Below are 23,053 nucleotides of genomic sequence, written 5' to 3' on the forward strand. Positions count from 1 at the left end.
ATTGAGTAATAATTGAGGGCAAAAGAGGGAATGTAGTCATGGAGAGATAGTATGTAGCCCGAGAAGAAACAGGCTTAAAATAGGATTGTGTGGAATGTCAACATTAAAGACCCATGTAAATGTGGAGGGCACAGCCAGAGTGGTGGGGGTGGGGGGTGCATTCAGGGGAGGGGTCAACATGTGACCTCCGTGGTCAGCAGTGAGGATGTATGAGTGGGAAGAGAGGAAGCAGAGACAGGGAAACAGGGAGTGTAAACAACTTTTTATAAAGAAGTTTGGATGTGGGAGAAAGGGCTAAAGGTAGAGGTGGGTGAAGGAGGGTACAAGGAGCAGGCTGCCAGAGATTATGTGTTAGATTAAAACAGAGTAGTGGGAAAAACGCGTCCCAGCTCAGTCAGTGAGATGGCAAGGGCCAAAGCCATTGCTGTCTGGGTGGAGGAGATGACAGTGATGCCATAGCAGGGGTCCTGGTGCCCCGGAGAGCACTTTGGCTCCAGGTAGGGTCCTGCTCCTTTCCTCCGGAGCCCTGAGGAGGGTCTATAGGGCATCAGAGTGACTGTGGAATAGAAATGAAGTTCATCCTTGGGCTAGAAGGAAAAGCAGATCTAGACTGAAAGTAGATTCTGGAGTAAGTAAAGACTCCGGAAGTAGAAGTGATAACTATCCAACATCCACCTAAAGTTTGGGAGTTCATTTGGCAGACAGGCAGTCAGAGGTGGATCAGGAAGAATTTGGTATGGGTGCCCTGCATATTATGTCAGGCCAGGCTTTCCTTGGCTAGACTTTAAAGTTAGCAGTCACCCCTGCAAAATCATATATGTGCATGCCTTTGTTTCTGTGTCCCTCTATTTACCCCGCACCCCTGTGGTCTGCTTCCTTAGCGGGTTACTAAAGTTCTCTCAGCAAAAGTCTGATGTTACCTGGACCTGAGCTCTAGAGATTCCTAAAGTCTGCTGTCCAGATAAGGAGAGGTTCCATATGTGGCCACATGAGCTAGAAAAAATACATCAGCCAATTCAGGTCTGGAGAGAGAGGAATTGGGCCAACTCTGCTGCTTTGCTCCTACGCCCACTGGTCCCATTCCATCAGCCCTCATTGATTACCGTTTAAGGTTTAGAGGGGCACTCTAGCGGTGATTATATTCTGATAGCAGATTTTGTGGTAATTGTCATTCGTGGGAATTCAAAAACATTACAACAACATGGGGTGTGAAGTTCACGCATTGTGGGGTAGCGGGAGTAGTTTTTTTGTTTAGTGTTTCTTTTAAAAAATATTTACGTTATATTTGAAATATTTTCAAATGGTGTTTATAGAAAGACGGGCATGTGTGTATATTGTATAGCTAGTGATTCTCCTGTTTCTGCTTCCTTCCCAGCATTCATTCTTTGGTGGGAGCTGTCCGTCTGGCACTGTACCTGATTCTAGTGAGCTGTCAGACACAGGACTCCAGAGATAAGCTAAGACAAAATGATCAGGCTCTATCTTCTAGGAATTTGAATCGTGAGCAGAAATGTACAGGATTAGAAGCCAGTTACACTGAGTCATCTGATAGCAGCTCCTAACATAGTGAACACATGAATTCCCATTATATCGCTCATCTAAATGCCCAAGTCCCTGCCTGGCTTTCCTAGGTTTGGCTATTCAGCGTGCCATTCATTAGCCTTACAATAATCTCTCTGTCTCTCTCTCTCTGTAAAGTCAGATAACATCTCAGAACACTTTATTGTAAAATGAAGAAGTTGAAATAAATAATTCCACCTCTTTTATTTATTTTTTATATTTTTAAATTTATTGTGGTGACAATTATTAGTGAAATTACATAGACTTCAGGTGTACAATTCTGTATTACATCATCTATAAATCCCATTGTGTGTTCACCACCCAGAGTCAATTCTCCTTCCATCACCATATATTTGATCCACCTTACCCTCATCTCCCACTTCCCACCCCCATTACACTCTGGTAACCACTAAACTATTGTCTGTGTTTATGAGTTTTTGTTTCTCATTTGTTTCTCTTGTTCTTTTGTTGTTTTTGGTTTATATGCCACATATCAGTGAAATCACATGGTTCTCTCCTTTTTCTGTCTGACTTATTTCGCTTAGCATTATACTCTCAAGATCCATCCATGTTGTCACAAATGTTCCTATATCATCTTTTGTTACCGCTGAATAGTATTCCATTGTGTATATATACCACAACTTCTTTATCCATTCATCTATCAAAGGACATTTTGGTTGTTTTCATTTCTTGGCCACCGTAAACAAAGCTGCAATGAACATTGGAGCACACGTGTCTTAATGGATAAACGTTTTCAGATTTTTTGGGTAGATACCCAGGAGAGGGACTGCTGGGTCATATGATAATTCTATTCGTAATTTATTGAGGAACCTCCACACTGCCTTCCATGACAGCTGCACCAGTCTGCGTTCCACCAACGGTGTATGAGGGTTCCTTTTTCTCCACAGCCTCTCCAAAACTTGTTACTATTTGTCTTGTTGATGATAGCCATTGTGACTGGGGTGAGGTGATATCTCATTGTGGGTTTTATTTGCATTTCTCTGATGATTAGTGATGTTGAGCATTTTTCATATGTCCATTTGCCATTTGTATGTCCTCTTTGGAGAAATGTCTCTTCAGGTCCTCTGCCCATTTTTCTATTGGGCTGTTTGTTTTCTTGTTGAGTTTCATGAGTTCCTTGTATATTTTGGATATTAGCCCTTTATAGGAGGCTCTGTTTGCAAAAATGTTCTCCCATTCAGTCGGTTGCCTCTTTATTTTGTCGATGGTTTCTTTTGCTGTGCAGAAGCTTTTAAGTTTCATATAGTCCCATTTGTTTGATTTAGCTTTTACTTCCATTGCTTTGGAGTCAAATTCATAAAATGCTCTTTGAACCCAAGGTCCTTAAGTTTAGTACCTAAGTTTTCTTCTATGCAGTTTATTGTGTCAGGTCTTATGCTTAAGTCTTTGATCCATTTTGAATTAATTTTGGTACATGGTGACAGATAGCAGTCCAGTTTCATTCTTTTGCACGTGGCTATCCAATTCTCCCAGCACCGTTTATTGAAGAGGCTGTCTTTCCTCCATTATATGTTTTTAGCGTCTCTTTCAAAAATTTTCTGTCCATATTTGTGTGGTTTTATTTCTGGTTTCTCAATTCTATTCCATTGGTCTATGTCTCTGTTTTTCTGCCAATATCATGCTGTTTTTATTATAGTAGCCCTGTAGTACAAGCTAAAGTCAGGGAGTGTGATACCTACAGCATTGTTCTTTTTTTCTTAAGATTTTTTGGTTATTCTGGGTCTTTTGTGGTTCCAAACAAATCTGATGATTTTTTGTTCTATTTCTTTAAAAAATGCCATTGGGATTTTGATGGGGATTGGGTTAAATCTTTATATTGCTTTGGGTAATATGGCCATTTTAACTATGTTGATTCTTCCAATCCATGAGCACGGAATGTTTTTCCATTTCTTTGTGTCTTCTTCAATTTCTTTCAAAAATGTCTTGTAGTTTTCAGCATATAGGTCCTTCACATCCTTGGTTAAGTTTATTCCTAGGTATTTTATTCTTTTTGCTGCAATTGCAAAAGTAATTGTTTTTTCTATTTCTTTTTCTGAGATTTCACTGTTAGTATATAGGAATACAATGGACTTTTGTACATTGATTTTGTAGCCATCAACTTTACTGTATTTGTTGATTGTTTCTAACAGCTTTTTAGTGGAGTCTTTAGGGTTTTCTATATATAGCATCATGTCATCTGCAAAGAGTGATAATTTAACTTCTTCATTCACAATTTGGATGTCTCTTATTTCTTTCTCTTGCCTGATGGCTCTGGCAAGGACTTCCAACACTATTTTGAAAAGCAGAGGTGATAGGGGACAACCCTGGTGTCTTCCTGAACGTAGAGCAATGGGCTTCAGTTTTTCACCATTAATTATGAGATTAGCTGAGAGTTTGTCATATATAGCCTTTATTTTGTTAAGGTATTTTCCTTCTATACCTATTTTATTAAGTGTTTTAATCATAAATAGATGTTGTATCTTTTCAAACGCTTGTTCTGCATCAATTGATATAATCATATGATATTTGTCCTTTATTTTGTTTATGTGATGTATCACATTGATGGATTTGCGGATGTTGAACCATCTTTGTGCTCAGGGAATGAACCCCACTTGATCGTGGTGAATAATCTTTTTAATGCATTGTTATATTCGATTTGCTAGAATTTTGTTTAGGATTTTTGCATGTGTATTCATCAGAGATATTGTTCCATAGTTTTCTTTTTTTGTGTTGTCCTTACCAGGTTTTGGTATCAGGGTAATGTTGGCCTCATAAAATGAGTTAGGAAGTACAATCTCTTCTTCAATTTTTTAGAAGAGTTTGAGCAGGATTGGTATTAGATCCTGTTTGAAGGTTTGGTAGAATTCACTAGTGAGGCCATCTGGTCCAGCACTTTTGCTTTTGGGAAGGTTTTGGATGGCTGATTCAATTTCATTTCTGGTGATCGGTCTGTTTAGATTTTCCAGTTCTTCACGGTTCATCCTTGGAAGGCTATATGTTTCTAAGAACTTGTCCATTTCTTCTAGGTTATTGAATTTGGAGGCATATAGTCCTTCATAGTATTCTTGGATGATCCTTTGTATTGATGTGGTGTCCATCATAACTTCCCCTTTTTCATTTCTGATTTTGTTAATTAGTGTCTTCTCTATTTTTATCTTCGTGAGTCTAGCCAAGGGTTTGTCAATTTTGTTAATGTTTTCAAAGAACCAGCCTATTGATTATTATTATTATTATTTATTTATTTATTTATTTTATTTTTGTATTAATTTCATGTGTCAACGGTTTTTCAATTTTGTTAATGTTTTCAAAGAACCAGCCTATTGATTTTTTTATTATTATTATTATTTATTTATTTTATTTTATTTTTGTATTAGTTTCATGTGTACAAGACAAGGTAATACTTAGATGTTCATCATTTATATCCCCTACACTATGGAACCCCATTTTCCCATCCACTATCCCTCCAAATGTCCATACTGCCTAAGGCCATCTACATATTCAACGCAATTTCTATCAAACTACCAACGACTTTTTTCACAGAAATAGAACATTTAATCCTAACTTTTATATGGGACCATAAAAGACCCCGGATAGCCTCAGCAATGTTGAAAAATAAGATCAAAGTGGGAGGTATAACGATACCTGACTTTAAATTACACTACAAGGCTACAGTAATCAAAACAGCATGGTACTGGCATAAAAATAGACACATAGATCAATGGAACAGAATAGAGAGTCCAGAAATAAATCCATGCCTATCTGCTCTGATTTTTGTTATTTCCTTTCTTCTGCTGACCTTGGGTTTCGCTTGTTCTTCTTTTTCTAGTTCTTTAAGGTGTAACATGAGGTTATTTATTTGGGATTTTTTTTGTTTCTTGAGATAGGCCTGTAATGATATAAACTTCCCTCTTAAAACTGCTTTCGCTGCATCCCAAAAATTTGTGTAGGATGTATTTTCATTGTCATTTGTTTCTATGTATCTTTTGACCTCTCCTCTAATTTCTTCTTTGACCCAGTCGTTCTTTAAAAGTATGTTGTTTAATCTCCATGTATTTGTGTTTTTTCCTGCTTTCTTTTTGCAGTTGATATCCAATTTAAAGCCTTGTGATCACGTTTGGTATGATTTCACATACCAAGTGATCATGCTTGTGAATATGCTTGGTATGATTTCAGTCTTCTTTCAGTCTTCTTAAATTTGCTGAGGCTGCTTTTATGTCCCAATATATGGTCTATCCTTGAGAATGTTCCATGTACACTAGAAAAGAATGTATTGTCCGATGTTTTAGGATGAAGTGCTCTATATATGTCAGTTATGTCCACTTCATCTAATGTGTCATTTAGGGCTGCTATTTCATTATTTATTTTCTGTTTAGATGATCTATCCATAGTTGTCAATGATGTATTTAAGTCGCCTAGTATAATTGTGTTTTGGTCAATTTCTCCCTTTAGTTCTGTTAGTAGTTGTTTGGTATATTTCGGTGCTCCCTGATTGTGGGCATAAATATTGATGACTGTTACGTCTTTTTGTTGTATAGTCCCCTTTACCATTATGAAATGTTCATGCTTGTGTCTTATTATCTTTTTCACCCTGAAGTTTGTTTCATCTGATATCTTTATGGCTACACCTGATTTCTCTGGATACCATTTGCTTGGAGTGTCAATTTTCCCCCTTTCACTTTGAGTCTATGCTTGTCCCGAGATGTGTCTCTTGGAGACAGCATATGGTTGGGTTTAGTTTTTTGATTTAATCTGCTACTCTGTGCCTTTTTCTTTTTGAGTTCAGTCCATTTACATTTAGGGTGATTATTGATACGTGAGGATTTCCTGTTATTCTATCTTTAGATTTCTGGTAAGGCTGTGTCTCCATTGTTTCTTTGCCTTTTTGTTGTTCTCTATTATTTCTGTGCGGTGGTATTCTATGATATTTCCCTCTGTTTCTTGTTTTATTACAGTATGTATTTCAGTTCTGGATGTTTTTTGAGTGGTTACCCGTAAGTTTATGTAAAAGGAAGTTTGATATTTAGAGTATTCCATTTTCTTCAGCACGCTTACTTTCTCCATTCTCATATGCCGGTTCAGGCCTTTATTCTCTCCCTTTTTATGTTGCCACAAATTGTCCCTGTTGATGATGGTCGAATAGCCTCCTTTAGTATTTCTTGTTGTGCAGGTTGTGTGTTAGAAAATTCCCTCAGCTTCTGTATGTCTGGAAAGGTCTTTATTCCTCCTTCATATCTAAAGGATATCTTTGCTGGATATATTATTCTTGCCTCATAATTTCCCTCCTTCAATATTTTGAGTATTTGGTTCCCCTGCCTCCTGGCTTGTAGAGTTTCTGCTGAAAAATCTGATGATAATCTAATGGGCTTTCCTTTGTAGATTACCGTCTTCTTTTCCCTGGCTGCCTTGAGGATTCTTTCTTTGTCGTTGATTTTATACAGCTTCAATGCAATGTGCCTTGGGGAAGTTCTGTTGGGATTGAGGTAATTAGGTGCTCTATTTCCTTCTTGGATTCGAGGATCCAGTTCTGTCCACAAGTTTGGGAAGTTCTGATCAACAATTTGATTGAATATATTCTCTGTTTTCTTCTCTCTTTCTTTTCTTTCTGCTATGCCCATTATTCTTATATTGTTCTATCTGATGGAGTCAGAAAAATCTTGTAGAGTTCTTTCATCTCTTTTAAGTCTCAAGTCTCTTTCTTCTTCCATCCGTATCATTTCCAGGTTTCTATCTTCGATGTCACTGATGCTTTCCTCCATCTGGTTAACTCTACTACCTAAGCTGGCTATTTCATTCTTAATTTCTTCTATTGAGTTCTTAATCTCCAGAAATTGTATTTGGTTCTTTTTTAAAATTTCAATCTCTTTCATAAAATGCTCGTGTTGTTCTTTGATTGTGTTTGTGAGTTCATTGAACTGCCTTTCTGTGTTTTCTTGCATCTCATTGAGTTTTTTCAGAACTGCAATCTTGAATTCTCTGTCATTTAAGTCACATATTTCCATATCTTTAAGTTCCTTTTCTGGAGAGTTTTCACTTTCTTTCTGAGCTGTCTTTTTGTCTTGGTTATTCATGGCAACTACTAATTTATTATTTCTCTTCCTAGACTTCTACAGGAGTGGCTTCTGCAACAGGTTGATAGGAAGAGGTCTTTCTTTTGTTTTCCAATACTTGTTGGTAGAATGTTTTATTTCCTGTCGACTGCATCCTTTTTTCTCTCTCAGACTGTAGTGCTATGTTTTCTCTGCACTATTTCAGCTTCTCACACAATGGGGGGATTCTTTGAGAGAGGGCTTATCCTCTTTTTGTAGTTCGCTTGAGTCACAGGGCGCAGTGTCCTGTTGGGTGTGCGGAGAGGTTTTGAAGTTCCAAAGTTATTGTTGCACCAAATTCAGATACCGTATGTTTCAGTAGTTCTGTTTCCTCCTGCAAGGATGCACCCAAATAGGTGGGGACAGGGACACGGTGAGTTATGAGATGTGGCCCAAAGCAATGCAGTGACTACCACCACAGCCAGTCCTGCTTCCACAGCTTCCTCTCCTTTTTCGGAACTAGTTGGGCTGCGAATCTGTGTCTGCGGTCCACAGTTCTCAGAACAGCAAATATTCTGTTCTTTTGATCTGACACTGCTACTGTTCTGCTTCTAGCACCGGGCAGGTGGGGGCGGGGCGAGCTCTGGGATGGTAGTGGGGGGACGTCTACTCTCAGTGCCTGAGGCTTTCGTTCTGTGCTTGGCAGTGAGGGCTTAAACCAATGTTTTCAGCCTTCTTCCCTCAGTCTTTTCTCCAAGGTCTCTGCCGTGAGCGTTGAGTTCAGCCGTGTTATATGCTGTCCCCTCAGCCTTGTGGGCCAGAAGCGGAGCCCTAGCAGTCCGATTTCTTCCCTGTCCGGCAGCTGAGGTAGTTCCGTGATGTAGCGAGCCAGAGCACTGAGCTAGGTCTGCGTCCTGCGCTCTCCTGGCTCCGTCTCTGCACTTCTCCCTTTCCTCCTTTCCTGATGGCTTGATTCGCCCATCTTTAGGTGAATTCAGTAGTGGGCCTCTTCGTCTTGCCTGTCTGCTATGCAGGAGTCCTTTGTGGAGTTATTGTTCCATTAGTTGTAAATTCCAGGGGAGCTTTACAGATGCGCACTTCACGCTGCCATTTTGATGATTTCAATCCCAACCGTTTTATTTAAACTAAAAAAGAAAAAACACCAGAAAACATGTCACCTATTTCTCCCATCCCCCAACTCCACCTCTGGCAGCCACCAATATGTTCTCTGTATCTGTGAGCTTGTTTTTTTGTTTTGTTTTGTTTTGTTTTGTTTTTTTGTTCGTTTGTTAGTGAAGATTCCACATATAAGAGAGATCATTTATATTTGTCTTTCTCTGTTTGACTTATTTCACTTGGCATGACTTTTTTCACTTTGCATAATGCCCTCAAGTTTCCTTTATGTTGTTGCAAATGGCAAGATTTTATTCTTTTTTATGACTGAATAATATTCCTGTGTGTGTGTGTGTGTGAGTGTGTGTGTATCACATTTTCGTTATCTATTCATCTGTTTATGCACACTTAGATTGTTTCGTTGTCTTGGCTATGTAAATAATCCTGCTGTGAACACGGAAGTGCATATATTTTTTCAACATAGTATTTTCATTTTCTTGAAATATATTCCCAGAAGTGAAATTGCAGGATCATATGGTAGTTCTATTTTTAATTCTTTGAGGAAACTTCATATTGTTTTCTATAGTGGTGCATCAATTTACATTCCCACCAATAGTGCACCAAGGGTTGCCTTTTCTCCACGTCCTCGCCAACACCTGTTGTTTCTTGTCTTTTGATGATTGTCATTCTAACAGGTGTGAGGTAGGTGATATCTCATTGTGGTTTTGATTTACATTGCTCTTATGATGGTGTCTTCTATGTATCTGTCAGCCATTTGTATGTCTTGTTTGGAAAACTGTCTATTCAGATCTTCTCATTTTTTAATCAGATTTTTTTTTGCTATTGTGTTGTGACTTCTTTATATATTTTGGGTATTAGCCCCTTATCTATATGTAATTTGCCAATATTTTCTCCCATACAGTAGGTTATTTTTTTATTATGTTGATGGTTTCCTTTGCTGTGCAGAAGTTTTGTGCCACTTGTTTATTTTTGCTTTTGGTATCAGATTTTAAAAAATAATCGCTAAGACCTATGTCAAGGAGCTTATCACTTATGCTTTTTTCTAAGAGTCTTATAGTTCAGATCTTATATTCAAGGTTTTAATCCATTTTGAGTTAAGTTTTCTGTATGGTATGAGATAGTGGTTCAGTTTTATTTTTTTGCATTTAGCTATCCAATTTTCCCAACACCATTTATTGCAGAGACTCTGCTTTCCCCCATTATATATTCTTGGCTCCTTTGTTGTAAATTAATTGACCATGCATGCATGGGTTTATTTGTGGGTTCTCTATTTTGGTCCATTGATCTCTGTGTCTGTTTTATGCCAATACCATACTGTTTTAATTACTAAAGCTTTGTAATATGTATGGTCCCCAACTCACAATGGTTTCATTTACCATTTTTCAACTTTATAGATGGCGTCAAAAACGATAACACATTCAGCAGAAACTGTACTTTGAATTTTTTATTTTGATCTTTTCCTGGGCTAGTGATATGCAGTATGATGGTCCTTCATGAAGTTGGGCAGTGGCAGCGAGATTATTTTGTCTTCGGGGCAGCATGTCTTTGTCATATGTATTTGTACAATTAAGTTGTTTTTTAGGTGTTGGAGAAAAGAGAGAGGGGAAGCATGCAAGACTTGGTGATTTTATTTCTGTATATAGAAAATGTGCCATAAGCGTGTTTTATGTCCCTATGACCCTTCAAGATCCAGGAGACCTTAAGGAATTTCCATTTCCAGCAGCAGGAATTTGGGCTTGGGTCAAAGTGCAGAGGGGTGAGAGTAGATTTGCATCCCCCAGGAAGCTGGGACTCAGTACTTGGTACTTTGTGTGGAGCTCAGACTTGCTGGCTCCAGGCAATTCCCTTTGTTTATGTAGCCCAGTTCAGGTGAGCAGACAAGACTCTTAAATGTGGTAACAGGGCAGGAGGCACTCCAAGATGGTGAAAAGAGTATTTATGATGGGAGCCCATGTCTGGAAATGAACCAGGGAAATAATAAACCCAGCTGTGTACACATGTATTTTTATAGGTTGATCAGGATTGAGAGCATGTGTATGGGAGCAAATTTTTCTTCCCTTATACAGTTTCTAAAAACACTTTGACCAGGAGGCAGTGTTACCTTCGGCTTAAGGATTATGAAGGAATGGACATGGTTTATTTTATGGGTCCATGATGTGAGCCCCACTCTTAGATTTATTCATTCAACACATTTATTGAGCACTTGCTCTATACTAGCCACTGTAATAGGTACTAGGGGTGAAAAAGACAGAGATAATCCCTGCATTCACAGAATTTACAAGTTGGCCAGGCAGACAGATAATGAAGAAATAACAAATATGTCATGTGATTTCAGATAGCAATCAAGTCTTGTAGAAAATTAAGTGGGGAAGAAGAGAGTGATGGGGAATGACTATTACTGATAGGATGATTTGGGAAGCCCTATAAGTAAAAGAGAGGGAGAGGTCAGGTGGAGACTGGCAAAGAGAGTTCTGCCCATCAAGTGCAGAGGGCTTAGAGTTGGAATAAAGTTGGTGTTTGAGGAATAGCAGCATGGTTTGTCTGGATGGTCACATTGCCCAAGAGTAGGCTAGGCAGATGAATGGTCACTCTGCTTTTGTTTTACATTGTTTTGGTGCCCACTTTTCTCTCCAGAGGGAGGAAGAATCTGGGTAGATATCTGTAATTTTAGCTAGTACCATTTGGTATATATTTAGTACATATAAATTATGTCTTGTTTTGAATCACTGATTTTTAAAAATTGTCCATTTCCCAAACACTGAGTCTACTAGAAGGGCTTATATATTCAAGGTCAGTTCTTGGACTTCAGTTTCTGTATTTTCTGGCACTTTTTAAGCATATTGCTCAGCTGTGTTGATACAAGCATGAGAGAAACAACTACATGTGGTGGCTAAGCAAATTCTCATTATTAGTCACTGAGAAATGTGAGATGGGACAGCAAGTCTCATGGGAGAGAAGACGTTGTGTGAGATGAGCTCTCAGGTCCGGGGAGAGCCTGTGCTGCTCTCCAGCACAGGTCCAGGGACATGAAAGATGTGACAGACATTTTGCTTAGTTTTGGCACTCCCAGCTTTGCCCCACAAATGTAGGATGCTGCAGTCATTTGGGGGCAAACGTGGGGAACAGAATCTGCTTTCACCCCTGGTTCTCTTTTTCCAAATTGGGCCCACCTCAGTGAACACCAAGGCTATTTCTCAGTATGCATCCTTTCAAAATGCCACCCCTGTGGTAGGTAACCCACCACCAGTTCATGTTGGAATCCATTTCTCTTAGGTTTCTGGACTTATTTCACAAGTGCAGTTTCCAAGGGTAGTTCGTCCTTATCCTGGACAACATGATAAAAGCGATGGGAATCAGTACCAACGGCACTTTGCCAGATCAGTTTTTAATCTTGCCATACTTTGTCTCTTCTCACTTAACATGAGAACATCTGATGCACTTTTCATGATATTTTCAGCATTAAATACTGCCTTTTAAAAAGATAGGAGCCCAAAATATCCTTTGTCCTTCTCTTCTAACTCTTCTCTTGAGGTTTTCAGCTCTTGGTTTCTTTTTGATTGTAACCACGAGTTTCCTTGTTTTTTCAAAGAAGTAAGGTACAGCCTGTTGTCCTTTCTTCAAAATCAAAGCTGTGTCTCTGGTTACAGGATCCTGCTACTGTAACCTGAATTCATACTTTCATTATTAACATCCCATCTTCAGAAATCCATTGCTTGGAAATGATGGTGACCCAATAGCTACATCTTGAAATATATGACTCATATGTTCAGTAACTTGAACAATTTTTATAGTCTAGATATGTTTCCAAAACATGTTATTGGTATCGTGGGGATTTTATTTTTTTAATTAAAAAGAAATTTATGAAAAGTTTTAAAGTATTTTTTATTTTTAAGTGAAAAACATTTTAACTTTTGGATTGTCAAAATCGGGTTATTTTTGTTTTTGTTTTTTGTTTTTGTGAGCAAGAGTCACAAAATTCTCATTTATGTAAGTATTCTTAACACTTTTCAGACGTTTTTATAGCTCCTAGGTCAGTACTGTTTGTTGACAGCAGTTAGTAAACATATATTGAATGAGTGAAACACCAAATATTTGTTATGGAAAACCAATATTTGTTATTGGGGAACTCTTCCAGAATTTGAATTCCTAATTTGTGATTTCAAAGGATGTTGATGAATGAATGTCGACCATGTAGGAACTCTGAAAGATTGTTTCTCAAGGCTTTCGTTGAGCACTTGGGTGAAGGTGATAAAAAGCGTCCTTATTAAGTTTGCAGATGACAGGAGACCAGAAGGAATTGCTCAGTCATTGGCTGATGCAATCAAAATTTAGAAAGATAACAATATTAAAATATGAACAAGTTCCAGACTATCACATGGTTAAATAATGTACGTTATTATCATGAAATACTGTGCAACCATTACAAAGGATTTTTGAGAAAACCCCGTCCTTTTAGGTTTTTATGGAGGCTTTATTATATAGGCATGATTAATTAAGTCAATTTCCATTCCCTCTCCCCTCCCCAGAGGTTGGGAGGTGGGCCTGAAAATTCCATGGTTGGCTTCCCCTGGCAGACTTCATGTCCTGGAGAAATTCTTATATTTTTAAGTGAAAAAGTAGGTCATAAAACAATACGAAGAGGACAATCCTTTTATTTTTTTTATTCTCAAAGAACAAAGACAGTATAGATGGATATGCACCAACATGTGAATAGTGGCTACCTCTGAGTGATAGCATTAGGTATGATTTTAATTTCTTGTACTTATTTATATCTTTCTAATTTTCTTTTTTTAAAGTAAAAAACATGTTTTATAAAAATATGGGTCAATAATAACTATTGTTACTTTTGTGGTAAAACACAATTGCATGTGTCTAGGATAGTTTTAATATTATTGTTTTATAATGTTATTATTAAAAGAGTACCTCTGAGAATAGATACTAAAACTCTGATCATTCACTTTGGGAACATATGACAGTGAGGTGTATACTGACCGTTCTTCTGTTACATAGTTGTATGACCCTGAGTGAGTTACTTAACCTTTCTGGGGCTCAGTTTCTCTGAAATCAGGAATTGGAATAATCTCTGAGACCCCCTTCTGATGGTGCCCCATATGATCTGATGATTCTGTATAGCTGCATCCTGACCTTATTTAGCTGTCTTTCACTGGGGAATGTCTTACTGCTGTGCAGAAACTCACGGAACTGTGTCTTTGTAGGACCTAGAGTCCTATATTAGAATTCAAATTGGTCCTAATATATTTTACTTCTAAAAGAAAGGGCATGGGGAGTCTATGGTCTTAAAGCAGACTCCCCCCCCACCCCCCCGTTGCATGTAAATCCCAGTATGATGGAGGGTGGCAAGGACTGGAAGGAGAATGGCTGAATGGGAGTAAGTTCATCTACACATGCCCTGCTCCCAGTGAAGCCATAAAGGGAGGTGGTGTATGAGCTGAATGAGCAAACATTGAGCTGAATTGAGGCTAGAGATAGAGAGCATTGATTTTTGTTTGTTATTTTGTTTGTCCCTGTAAGGAAAAAAAACTCTTCTTTTTTCCTTGTCTACACACAACACTCACATTTCTGGCCACCAAATGTGGTTTTTCCCCACATCAAGCAGTTCTGTGACACCAGTTGGATATTCTACAATTTAATGCAATTCTGACATTGTCTACCTGGTATTAGTATCAGGTCCCACAGTTAAGGGCTTAGTCCCACAAGAGTGCCCCCTTCAGAGGCCAGTTCCAAGTTCAGGTTGTCACCTGTGCTTTTGACTAACTGGCTGTAAATTGGAGGTTCTCATGATCCCTCCTCAGATTTGATTAATTTGCTAGAGTCGCTCACAGAACTCAGGAAAACAGTTTACTTACTAGATTACTAGTTTATTTTAAAGCATGTAACACAGGAACAGCCAGATGGAAGAGATGCATAAGGTCTCTTTCATGCTCTCTGGGTAGACCACCCTCCCGGCACCTCCGTGTGTTCATCAACCTGAAAGCTCTCTAAATCCTGTCCTTTTAGGTTTTTATGGAGGCTTTATTATATAGGCATGATTAATTAAAACATTGGCCTTTGGTGATTAAGTCGATTTCCATTCCCTCTCCCCTCCCCAGAGGTTGGGAGGTGGGCCTGAATATTCCTTAGTTGGCTTCCCCTGGCAACCAGCTCCTATTTTTAGGGACTTTTGGAGAAAGTCACCTCATTAACATAAACTCAGGTGTGGTTGAAAGGGGCTTGTTATGAATAACAAAAGACCTTTATGACTCTTACCACTTAGGAAATTTCAAGGGTATTAGGATCTCTCTGCCAGAAACAGGGACTAAAACCAAATATATATTTATTATAAATCACAATATTGCAGTCCCACCCACCCGCCCCCATGGTTAGTGTAGCCTGGGAAATGGCTTTTACTTCTCCTTCTAAGTATATTTTACTGAGTCCAATGATTTCATATTCTGCTATCTCTTCTTTAATGTCCTATAGGACTAAGAGGTACCTTGGAGACTGGAAATCTTTCTTGAGCATTTCTGATATGTGGTTTGCGTAGTGAGCTTGACTCCTCTAGCCATGGGTGCATGATGCAGCACAGTCTGCCCTTTCCTCTGGCAGCTTTGTTGTCACGTGCTCTGTATTCACACTGTTTCTAGTACTCCCTGAAGCGGGTGTCCAGATGCGCATGGATACTCCAGAGTCCAGATGTCTGAAGGCATAGGGTTCAGCAATACGTGACTTCCACCTGGGCTCTATGCTTTACAACATAGCCTGAGGTTATATTAATCTTTTTGGCCACCTTCCCACCTGACATTGCCTACTTCCTGTGAGTGTTCTCTGTGCCAGGCATTGTGGTTATCGTACTGTGGGTCAATGGACTTGCTTAATTTGTGAATATGAAAACTAATTCTTTTCATGGGATCTGTTGCAAGATTTCCTCCCCCTAAAGTAATTTTTGTTATTTTAAATTTATCTTTACAGTTTTTAAATATACTTATATAAATTCACGACCTGTTTTAACATCCACTTCAGTTTTCTGTGGTATTTTCGAAATGCATGCAAAGAACAGGAGTTACAAATCTAACATGTGGGCTATATAAGTAATGAAAGAAAAATGTAGTGTGAGAGAAACCTAATGAAGACATTTTGATACAAAAGTAGATGTGACATAACAGCCTCTATGAGTACTCTTCCTTGGTAAGGACAGTGCTGCTGTTCCTTGACGCAGTGGGAACTCCCAGAGAAATGGCATGGCCATCTAAACTGTAGCTTCAAATTTGTTTTTTGATGAGCAGGTGGTAATACTGATAATGATGATAATCATGATAATGATGATAACAAATATAATATTAGCTACCATTTTATTCCATATGTACCATGGATCAGATACTATACTAAGCACTTCATGTATGAATATCTCATTTAATCTTCACAACAACCTTAAGAAGTAGGTATTAAACCTTTTTTATACAATAGCAAACTTAGCCTTAAAGACAATGCAATCCAGCTTGTTGATGGAAAAGCTGGAACTTGCACACAAATCCATTTCCTTAACTAGTATAGATGATCTTCTTAAACTGTTGCCAGAAAAATGGGTTCTTGGGATATACAACAGGAAAGAATTCAAAGACGCACTAAATAAGCCAAGCAAGCAGCAGATTTATTAAAAGAAATAGGATAATACACTCCCAAGATGGTGGGAGTGGGCAGGCCAGGAGAACAGCAACAAGTGGTGGGGCTTGGGAATTTATTTCACTAAAAATGAAGGAACAAAATATTTAAGAATTAATGGTGGCATTATACACGTTCCTAGGCTGATCCTCACTGAGCACTCCTTCCCATCAGGATATAAGGATTTGGCCCTTGTTGGAACTGTCATGGCGACACAGGGGATGGGGATTTTCCCTGCCTGCAATAATATTAGAATCCATTATAATTAGCTAAAGTTCACCTTGAGGGACACGATGGAGTCCTGAGTCTGCTCTCAACCTATGAAATCCAGTTCTGGCCAGTTTAGTATCTGCACCTTTTCTTAAGAATGATCTCATCTCCTCCCTCCTTTGTTTTTCTGCACTTCCTGTCTCCCTCCCCTTTTCTCCCTGCAGTCCTATGTTTCTCTGATTACGGTAAGCTAAAGTACGTAGTTCAGAATGTGAGCTATAAACTAACAAGTTCATTATCAACTCTTTAAAGAACAACACTGTCACAATTTGACCTTAGCTACAGTCTTGTTTCTATTTCATGTCGGTACCGTGGGCAGAAAAATTATTTTGATTGAGAAAAATTTTGATGTGTGGCTGTCTGAGTGTTTTCACCATGCTGGAGCATTTTCACTGTTGACCTGTTCTAACACACAGGGCACTCTTCCCCTCGTGGACTTGGATGGTGTGTGGTGGTGCTGGGGGGTTCTGAGTACCAACGGGCTCCTGGACCTTTTTCTGTCAGCAGCTCATTTCCTTTCCTCTGAAGTAGTAGGTGGCTCAGAGAAACATTGTGAGATGTTTCCTCCCTAAGTCCTGTCCCTCTCTCTCCTCCCTTCCTCACTCCCTTCCTTTGTTCCTACCTTCCAAGTTGTTTTCTTTAGACTGAATAAAAATTTTGTGACCATTCTTACTATACAACATTTCTTTATGGTGGCTGATAAAATCACCTCTAGTTTTGCGGCATATTTTATTCTGTGGTCTAACAGAGCCACACACCATGACAGATGCCCCTTATCAGAATGGTGTGCCTGGGACTTCCAGACAAATCTGCCCTGGATTCTTAGTGACCAGCCCTCCTGACTGATGACACCTGGTTAGTTTCCAACCCCCAAGTGACTTTGGGATTTCCAGCTGGTAAGGAACATGCGTCTTTATTGGGAAAGTGGTGCTGAGGTACTTTGGCCTCAGTTTTGCAAGTTGCTTAGATTCCTGAAATGACAGTGACATGTAAACAAGAAGCTGTGTACCCATATTTATTAAGAAGTGACATGAACAGTGCTATCTAGTCATTTTTTTTGTTACAGAGAAGATTGAGGGTCTGACATCATGCCGGACTAAGACAGGGTAGACATTAAAGAGGATACTTTGTCCTCTTTGTCCCATTCATGTCATGGAGCATATGATGATTTTGCTTACCAGGGAACATGCTTGCTTCTCTGTTGTGCTGAGCCTTCCCACTCTGCAATTCCCAGACATGTTTAATCATTCTGCCTGCCTCTGGAAAGAAAAACTGGAGTGGGCGTGGGGCAGACCCCTGATGAAGTGGAACACAGAGCCAGCCACATAGCACACAATTTCTTACCATGCCAGGCTGACTCACACCTTGCAGCATCTTGCCCCTGCTTGCCTGTGGGTCTTCTCTGAAGCAGTCCCCACATGAGCTGGGCAAGAGGAGATGGAGGGAGATGGCCAGGAGCCTCCACACATTTACAGGGTGAAGACTGTTTCCTCCAGAGGTGGACTGTCTGTGAGGTGAAATACGACTGTCAGGGTGCTAAGGATAGTGTGGTATGGCATGTGAAGGTGGATTTGAGTCCTTGACCTTAGCCCAGACACTGATTCAGCAATAAAATAAAATGACTGTTCATTAATGGCAATTTAAGGCTAGGACTGTTGGCCTCTGCTTTTTCATATGTCCCATAAATCTAACATGGTCTGACATACTGTGCAACAGAATAATAAACAAGGTACCTGGTAATATGGGTTTTAAGATTTTTTTTATGATTGTTTTTCCTTTGCAGAGTGTTTTAGATAATGTGAGGATAAAGGTGAGAGAGAACAGAACTCAGTGGACTTTTCTTAAACTTGCTTTAAATGCACATATTATTGTGCATTACTGCTTGATGTCACCTGCTTAACTTGGGGTGCTTCACTCATAAAGTCCAATCTGAATGGGATTCCACAGCTTCTCTAATTTTCATTTTTTTTATTAGAGACATACAAATAATTTAGCTTATAAGAAAATGCCATTACGCCTTCATCATAACAATGGATTGAGGGTGGTGTGATTCTCTCGAATAATTTTTACCCAGTGTTTATAGAACTTGTATAGTACTGATGCATTGCATTAACACTGATTGGATATAATGATGAACAAGACAAAGTGTGTTCTCTCTAGTCTTTTTGATATATTACCTGACACTTCTGACATGTACCAAGGTTGCCCAAGGGAGGACCTGTGCCAGTGCTCTCTGTCCAAGGTTTCGGTGTCCTTTGGTGGAGATGGTTGTTCAGAGCTCAGAGAACTCCGTCTAGGCCAAGTGATAGAAATGCACTTGGCCACTGTCCAAGAAGTGTACTCCAGGTGTTGACAGAGCAGTGAGCCTGTCTGTGCCTCACAGACCTTTTCTTCACACCCATTACTATAGTTTCTAATGAGATATTTATGTGGTTTTTAAACTAGTGTCTGTCTCCCCAAGTCCTAGAAGGCAGGGACTAGTTTCCTTTGTACTAATTATTCTACTTCCAGCAGTCAGTACAAAGTAGATGCTCAATAAATACTGAGTAAATAAGGAAATGAATGAACTTTCCTGGAGGTAATTTGGCAGTGTATAGACAATATACAACCATTAAAAATGATGCTGTGAAGGCATTTTTTAATAACAGAAAGTATTAAGAAACCACACTTAGTCTATTTTAAGCATATTTCCCCTCCCTCCATTGCCACGTCTTCAAAACTGGGATATGATCACATATTACAATTAAAATTGCTTGCATTTTCTTTTTCTTTCTTACTGATACATAAAATAGTGTCTTACAATTACTATCATCTTTGATTCAATTAAATATAGTATATGAAGAGAAATAGAAAGAGTAGGTGAAGTATGAGCTCAGTTTTGTAACAAAAAAGTACATGCAAAGAAAAAAAATAGTCAATAGAAGATATACAGTGCTTTCTTCTGGTTCATGAGGTTAGGATACATTTTCTTCTTTTCTCTCTTAACCTCCTTTTTTTCTTTTTCTTTTTCTTTATCCTCATTCTCTTCCTTCTTTTTTTGTTTTTAGTTTGTCTAGGTTTTCTAAATTTTGTATTGTTAATATGAATTATATTTTTGAGCAAAAAAAATTAGCTTAATTACAAAGTGTGATTATTACATTCATCTTTGTGTGCACAGAGGGAAGATCTCTGAGAACAGTGAGAATTCAGAGGAGTTGTGAGATTCTGCCTTTGTGTCATAGCCCCATTTTTAACCCCCAAATAGGTTTGTCCTTGATGCCCTTGGTTCTGTCTGTTTCCAGCTTTGTCTTTGTTACATAATTGCACCATTTTCTTTCACTAGGGAAGTAACTGGGCCACCTTCATAGACAAGACATGCCTCCTGGTAGTGAGTGATTTGGGTATAGCCCAGAGGGGAAGGCCATTGCCTCTACTCCCCAGAGAAGAGGAAGGTATGTTGGGTTTCCCTGGGGATACTGTAGAAAATGCTTAATTGTCCTCTAGGAGTTCTGTCCGTAACTGTAGGCGACTCTATACATACCATTTGTAGTTATCCTGCCTATGGATTATTTAATAACTTTGCCTTTTATTTGGTGCTAGTACGTATAGGAAGACTTTAAGCTACTGACAGGTCAAACTATTAACCTATTGTATCTTAGGTGGAACTTACATTCTTAAAACTATCTGCAGTCTGTATTTTATTATTTAGTATGAGAACATATGCAAGTTTTGCATTACATATTGCAACATGAGCATTCCTAGATTGATTTTTAATGAGCCATTTCATTCTTGCATTAGAGACAGTTCACAAAAATAAAAAGCATTATGGAAGAAAGAGAAGGGACAACTTTCCCTTACAGAAGAATTCCAGTTAATACATATATTAGGTTGGTGCAAAAGTAATTGTGGTTTTCCCCACAATGAGATACCACTTTATATCCACTAGAATGCTGAAAAATTTTAAAGCATGAGCGCCAGATGTTGATGAGAATATAGCACAATTGGAATTCTCATACATTCTCTGTGGGAGTAAAAACTTTGTAAATCACTTAGAAAAATTGTTTGGCAGTTTCTCATAGTTAAATGTGCACTTAGCAAGAAAAAAATCTATAAAAAATTTGTGCAAAAATGTTCACAGAAACTTTATTTTTAACAGACCAAATTGAAAACTTCTCAAAGTACATCAACAAAACAATGGTTAAAAATTTGTGATATATTCATTCATACAATGGAATATTACTCAACAATTAAAAGGAATAGACTACTAATACACACGAGAATGTGGATGAATCACCAAAACATTATACTGAATAAAGGAAGCTAGACACTAAAGAGTGCATCCTATGTGATTTCCTTCATATGCAGTTCTAGAACAGAAAAACAATCTGTTATTGCAGAAAAGAGGTAGGTGGTTTCCTGAAGCCAGGGTGGAGGTGTGACCTGCAGAGCAGTAAGCGTGTTGGCAGTGATGTGCCAAGGGCAGGCACCCTGGTTACAGGCACAACAAGGGTATGTTGTCTATAGAGATTTAAAACAAAAATAAAATGTACCCCCCCCAAAAAAAGTAATTGCGGTTTTTGCAATTGTTTTTAACCTTTTAAACCGCAGTTACTTTTGCACCAACCTAACAGAAGAAATGAGGAAAACAGAAATTCACCTTTAGAGTACCATAATAATAATTGCTGTAGGTAAGATCTGTTAATAGGTATTAAAATTAGTCAGCGAAAGTTGAGAACCAGGTATAAAACATCACATAAACCCAAATCAAAGAACAGTCTACAAATACCTGACCAGTAATTTTCAAAAGTGCCAAGATCCTGAAAGACAGTGAAAGATTGAGGAGCTGTCACAGATGGAGGAGAGTAATGAGACACAACAACTAAACATAACCAGGGCCCCTATATTGGGACCTGGAAAAGAAAAAAAAGACATTTTTGAGAAAAACCGGTGATATCCAAATAATGTCTGTAATTAACAGTGTTATACTAATGTTACTTTCTTAGTTTTGATAATTGTCCTATAGTTCTCAGATTATAGTACTAAGGGAAGTGAGGTTAATGGTGTACAGGTAATTTGTTGTAGTTTTTCATCTTTTCTTTAAGTCTAAAATAATTTCAAAGTACGAAGTTAAAAAATCCATTATGGATACACATTTTAAGAAAGGAAAAAACTGTATTAACATTGTAATATTCAATAAATAACGATAATAAAAGATGAATACAAGTCACATTTGACTTCTGCAATTACAAGAGGTGCTTAAAGTGGTTACCATCAGCATAATTTTAATACAGTTTTTTCCTTTCTTAAAATGTGTATACATTTTTTGGCATCCCCTGTATATGTGTGTGTGTGTGTGTGTGTGTGTGTGTGTGTGTGTGTGTGTGTGTGTATAGACACTTTGGTCAACGTTGCTCAGGCAGTACTTCACTGTAATCAGAAGTGTCTAGACGCTGATGATAACCCCTTTGAGCACCTCTTGTAATTGCAGAAATAAAATGTGACTTGTATTTATCTTTTGTTATCAGTATACGAGGTCTGCAATTAAGTTTGCAAACTCATCATAAAAAAGTGCTACATACCTCATTGCTGAATATCACTACAGTCACCTTCGAAGTACTCCCCTTGGGAAGCTGTGCATTGATGCCAGTGCCTAGTCCACCCTTCAAAGCAATTTGGGAACTTTTTTTCAGGAATGGCCATCAGAGCTGTCGTCCTATTACTCTTGATGTGCTGAATGTCATCAAAATGTCTTCCTTTCAATATTTGCTTTATCTTCAGGTAAAGCAAGAAGTCATTAGGGCCAGATCAGGTGAGTAGGGAGGGTGTTCCAATAAAATTATTTGTTTGCTGGCTAAAAACTCACTCACAGATAGTGCCCTGTGAGCTGGTGCATTGTCGTGATGCAAGAGCCATGAATTGTTGGTGAAAAGTTCAGATTGTCTAACTTTTTCATGCAGCCTTTTCAGCACTTCCAAATAGTAAACTTGGTTAACTTTTTGTCCAATTGGTACAAATTCATAATGCGTAATCCCTCTAATATCAAAAAAGTTTAGCAACATTGGTGCAACAAGTTTGCGAACTTGATTGTCAGACCTCGTATATTGAGTATTACAATTTTAATAGTTTTCCTTTCTTAAAATGTGTATACATTTTTTAACCGTGTGTGTGTATGTGTGTGTGTTAATATACAAGTCTGCTATTGTTTATATAGTCATGCTTGATCATCTGTATTAACAGATGGAAGAATAGCATATAAGTTAAAAATTACAGATATTGGTTTACATTGGACTTTGAAATACACTGTATGTAAGTTATTTTCCTTTCCTCAGATTTACCTTGTGATTAGCCTAGTAAAATATGAGGTGAGACAAAATAGCTGGATGCCTAGAAAAATTCATAAAACTGGTAAGCCATTTTATGGGAAA

General features: G+C 38.3%; 1 protein-coding gene across 2 annotated transcripts in view; it reads left to right on the plus strand.

The window, feature by feature from the left end:
• Positions 1 to 23,053, plus strand: part of LDLRAD4 (low density lipoprotein receptor class A domain containing 4) — a gene marked incomplete at its 5' end in the record, with an annotated part of 627,426 nt that overhangs the window by 282,190 nt on the left and 322,183 nt on the right. Inside the window, one exon of one of the 2 annotated variants that reach the window (XM_081078518.1) lies at positions 1,375 to 1,500. The exons of the other annotated variant lie outside the window; for it this stretch is intronic. Of the gene's footprint in view, positions 1 to 1,374; positions 1,501 to 23,053 lie in introns of those variants that run through there. 2 annotated transcript variants of the gene reach the window in all.

The sequence above is a fragment of the Rhinolophus hipposideros genome, assembly GCF_964194185.1.
Source record: "Rhinolophus hipposideros genome assembly, chromosome: 17".
In the NCBI taxonomy this organism is placed as follows: domain Eukaryota; kingdom Metazoa; phylum Chordata; class Mammalia; order Chiroptera; family Rhinolophidae; genus Rhinolophus; species Rhinolophus hipposideros.